General features: G+C 46.6%; 1 pseudogene; it reads left to right on the top strand.

Moving 5' to 3' along the window:
* Positions 1-2,247: 2,247 nt before the first annotated feature.
* LOC103816727 (inositol 1,4,5-trisphosphate receptor-interacting protein-like 1) lies at positions 2,248-3,434 on the top strand (annotated as a pseudogene).
* The last annotated feature ends 1,835 nt before the right edge of the window (positions 3,435-5,269 follow it).

The raw sequence follows: 5,269 nt of genomic DNA, 5'->3' as shown, positions 1-5,269 counted from the left end.
TAGCTCTTTAAAAACAGTTAGCTACAGTAAGGACTGATATCCTCCTGGATAGTATATAATTCAAAGTGTTTGGCAAATCTCAAAATAGACTGGAAGTAATTCAGCTGCAAAAAATTTATAAAACCTTGAAATTCAGTTTAGTCAAGGAGACTTTCAAACACATGTTCATTAGAACTGCAGCAAGAGTACAGCGTACTAAATAAACACAAGAGTTAATGAAGGCTCTTGAATATTGGTGAATGTTTAAGTCTTTAAAGGAACATTAAATTTTGAATGCTACTGGCAGACCAGCTATGTATTTCTGAAGTTTAAACAACGAATAAAATAAAATTTTCATTATTTTGTGCACCGACAAAACTCTGCAAATAATTTCTGCTGATTAAGTCTATTTTGTCTGACACTTGTCCCAAAAATCTTTTATGTACTCAAGAGGTTCTCAAAATGTTATTTCTAGTTGGAAACTAAGATTAAAAATGTCACTCAACAGCAGCAACAACAGAAGCTATTGCATCGTCTCGATGGTACAGATTATTCTTAATGGAATACAGCAGGCAAACTTTCACAGTATGATCAGTGCATTTTATGCAATAGAAATGAAAAACAGAACTCTTGTTCAATAGCTGTTCTTTTGGAAAGACTTGTCTGTTTATGAAGCGGAAAATTGCCAAGTAGAAATACCAGTGAGTAGTTGACTTTTAAACTTTTATTCCACATATTTTTACAGACTCATCAGATGCAAAAGTATCCTTTTACATAGAAGAGAAACATAATTTTCTTCACTGCTGAAATTACTGCTCCGTGCTTAACAGCAAGGGAGCAGGTATGATCATTGGTCACGCAGCTGGCAACTTGGCAACTGGACAATACAAATGCCACTTCCTATCATCTCCATAAGGAAGATCAAGATGGTCCATGATTTTCTGTCTGCATATCTTTTTCCCAGTGATAGCAATGATTAGAGAGTATGGTTTCTAAGGCTGATTGGACTTGATCCTATTGCCACTACAATATAATAGACTCATTATATGTCCAACAAGCCTAAAACCAATGCTGTGCAGGCCTGTTTATTCTCAACAAACTCAGTGTATAGAAAAAGGGGAGAAATAAAGAAGACAGATTGCTCAAAAGATATCAATATCACCCTAGACCTTACTCAAAAAATATTTCTAGCTCACTGTAAGACCATGTCCTCTCACAATGGCACAACAGGAAGAAAGAGGCTGCCAGGCAGAGGCCCCTTCCCCATCACCAGGATATTCACTGCCACACACCCAGGGGTAGTACAAAGGCCCCAAGAGCACAGCCTCAAGCACAGACATCAGTGCTGAGGGAACCGATGCCATCCCATGTGAGATCTCAGCGAGCACAGCATCCAAAGGTCATGTCAGCCCATTTTACATTTGACAGAAGTTCAAGAGGCTTCTGCTGCTATCTGGAGGAAGCCCATGAGGGCCATTTATGCTTGGTGGGCTTGCACTGTAGTGCTGTGGGGACTTTGTTTGTTTCCATCTACTCTGTGCACCTGTGACATCATGAGGGCACCACTTCACTATGGGGGTACCTGTAAAAGGCCTCAGCAGGTAATGCTGGCCCTGCATTGCTTGGGCAAGCAGTGAGTGCACACGTGGTGGGGAGGGCAGAAACCCTACCAGGGGTGGCTTCTCCCCCTGCATACAGGGACAGCCCCTCATTGGAGATCCTTGGGCAGGGCATGATGCTGCTGCTTCTGGGGCAGCAGGACAGGCCTTCCTGCGTGTCAGCTCTCTGGGGACCTGTCCTCCCTGCCCCTAGGTCCCTGGGATTAGTGTCCGTGCTGCCCCCAGTGGCAGCTGCCTCCCTCCCAGCACCACTCGAGGCCCTCTCTCCATCCTCCTGTGAACCATGGATTCCCAGGTATTCTGGTTCTTGCACGTGCAAAGCCTTGTCCAGTACCTGCAGCCTGCAGGCGATGGTTTGGATGAGGTGACACACCTGTGAATAGAGGCACATGTGAAGCTTCAGAAATAGGAGAGGATTTGGCTGGAATGGGAGCTGGAGCAGCTCACGCTGAAGCTGAGCAGCGAATCCTGGGAGACCTGCTCTGGTCTGCCTTGCAGCACTGGCAAGTGTGGGTGTTTGCTGGGCTCCTGCTCCTTCTCTTGGCACTGTGATTTATGCAGAGGAAAAGAAGCCGTGTCAGGCACAGAGAAATGGCCAGGAGGAGAATGAGGAAGAAGAAGAGGACAAGACATGAGAGTATGATCCAGGATGGCTTCTAGAGGAGCACATGCAGCGGTCCGTACAGGACCTGCAGATAGCTGTGAGAGGACAGCACTGTCCCTGATGGACAACATCACTAATGTCCTCAGGTGTGTCTTGAGAAAGACTTTCTTCCCAGTGCTGCAAAGAGCCATCGCTTTGGGCAGTGTCTTAGAAGGTTGGACTGCCCTTGAGGAGGAGGAAATCATGTACCATGTGCTGATACCCCTGACTCTTCCCTGAGGCCACAGGAGGAGTGACACCTCTTCCACCCGGAGCATGCCAGTGATGAGCAGAGGCCCAGAAGCAAGTTCCTTGTCCGTGTGGAGCAGAGTGTTGCAAACCTGCTGGACCTCCTGCACCACCATGAGGTGGTTAGAGGAGGACTCAGCCTCCTAGACACCCTGTGCACCAGCTCCCACCTCGACGTGAGGAAAACTGCCCACTGGTTCTGCGCGCTGGTGAGATCAACCTGGCATCCTTTGCCCCAGTCACACAGTTCGTGTTTAGTGCTGCTGCCCTCCAAACGCTCCTGCAACTCAGGCTGACCAACGAGGAAGGAAACTTCCGGGTTAAGGTGCTCTTCAGGGTGCAGCAAGGCACCCCAGACATCTTTGTGAGCAGCCGGCCTCGAGGGCCCCACACCCCAAGCACAATGTGGCCTGAGACCTACGCTGTGGCAGAGATCAAGCTCTTCAGACACATGGCCAGGCAGGCCCCCAGGACAGCACCCTCCTCAAATGCCTGCAGCTCTTGGCCGGTGTTCTTGCGTGCAGGACTTTTCTATCTATTCCATCAGGACCATCGTCATGGGCCTGCTGAACACTGTGCCAGTGTCATGGTGGCACAGTGTTCAGCTTGCGGATATCTTGGAGCAGCTGTGCTTATCCCTGGAGAATGTTATTGTGGGCAACCAGAGGGTTCTGGAGGAGATCAGTTTGCCCCCAGCTGTACAAACAGCTGAGCCAACCCACCTCTTCCACCTCCTGACACAGAACCCGGCCGCCCACTCCCAGGCGATGGAAGCCTCCATTGATCTGTGCCATCACCTGGCTGGAGTGCCGGCCTATGGCCGTTGTTTAGTGGGGCTCATGCTCAGAGCTGTGCTCGTGGGGCTGGCATATGAGAGGCAGCTGGTGGCAGAGAAGCAGCTCATGGTGCAAAGACAGCAATTCACAGGCTACAGAGACAGGTAGACAGATGAATGAATATATAGCTATAGTGTGTGGGTATATGTATATAACTAAAAAGATTTTAGTAAAAAATGTGTTTTTAATGGATGCATATTATATTGGTGATTTATTAGTTATAGTATTTTATAAAATGATATAGCAAATCTATAGTGCTGCAGTGCCAGATTTCTTCAGCCCGACTAGCTCCCAACACTGTCAGCGAGAGTGGGCCACCCTCAGAAAGCTGTCAAATCCGGGATGTGGCTGTAGGGCACAGCTGCTCTATGGCATGGGTGGACTGCACTGGGGATAGGATTGCGCAGAGAGTAGGGACAAGGAACAGGGAGAGGTCTTCTGTATGCTTTTTAAACTTGTTTATTCCCTAGAAGGTGAGAGACAGAAAGACACTGAATCAAAGGCACTCACCAGCTTATAAAAGGAGAAGGTCCCAGGGGAGGATTCAATCTTTAGCAAATTGGGAGAAACTGGGGGTGGAGCACAAGGCTGGGAATACAATGTTTAAACCAATAGGGGATTACAGGGGAGGAGAACAACTTAAACAAACCAATGAGACTTAGAAGGATACAAAATTGATAGGGAAGTTTCTAGAGAAAGGGGCAGACTTGGGGAGGGCTTAACATTCAATGGGAGGAGGAACAGGAACAAAAGAGCAGGTCTTTGGCAAGATGGACAACCAGGGCAAAACCAAGAACACAGGGGGAAAGGAACAACCATTGGTAATAAAATATGCTATAGCAATACAAACTAGGGGAGGGTTATCAAACTGACTACTAGGACCAAATTACACTCAAAACCATGCACCGCAAAACCATAGCATCACTGTCTGTTATGACACATATAAATACTCTCTAGTGGCTGCATTTATGAGAGGCAAATATACATAGATATCTTTATAAAATATATATTATACACATATTGTATTTCATTCAAAACAATAATTAATCATCTGGAAATGAGTTAAAAAAACACCTCTATATAATTCCTAGATAATGTCACATAAAAATATTTTCATACTTGAAAGTTTAAATTTGTAAAGATTTATATTATAAAAAAGTAATCATAATAAAAATATTAACCAAACAATATAAATTTAGCTGTATATCCTGACACTATCTATAGTGACACATATTAACACTGCATAGTTACTGCATTTATGACAGGCAAGCTTTCTATTACATAAATATATTTTTAAAATAGATATAATGCACACCGCATGTCTCATATTTTCGTATGGAAATACAGCCATAGACAGTGTCCATAGTTAGTGTCCGTATGACTGGCAAGCCTGAAACTGCTTTGCTGTAACTTCAATAAAATGCAATATTTCCAGTGTCTGGAGCATGCAAGACTTTCTTGATCTCAGCCAGAGCTATAGTGTAGATAAATCTCACATGCTGTCAATCCGGGCTAGGGAACTTTCTCCTTGAACACAACCAAACTTACAGGGCTGAACTGGTTCTCATTAGAAATTAAGCTCAGCTGTCCCCAGGCCCCATGATCACAGAATCACGGCTGGCTTAGAAGGATCCTTACAAATCGTCTCTTTCCAAGCCTGCTGCCATGGGCAGAGACTCCTGCCTCTAGGCCACGTTGCTCCCAGCCCCATCCAGCCTGGTCTGCTACACTGCCAGGGATGGGACAGCCATGGCTCCTGTGGGCAGTGTGGGCCAGGGCCTCAGCAGCCTCAGAGGCAGCAATTTCTTCCACATGGCCAGCCTAAGCCCACTCTCTGTCAGTCCAGGCCCTTGCAAACACCTCTCTGCTGGGCCCTGCCCAGGGACAGAGGCCACAGGAAGGTGCCGGGGAGCAGGCCTTGGGAGCGCTGGGGGCCGGGGGTG

The sequence above is a fragment of the Serinus canaria genome, chromosome 2, assembly GCF_022539315.1.
Source record: "Serinus canaria isolate serCan28SL12 chromosome 2, serCan2020, whole genome shotgun sequence".
Lineage (NCBI taxonomy): Eukaryota > Metazoa > Chordata > Aves > Passeriformes > Fringillidae > Serinus > Serinus canaria.
The sequence above is the reverse complement of the archived record's forward strand: the minus strand, read 5'-3'. Positions and strand labels throughout refer to the sequence as shown.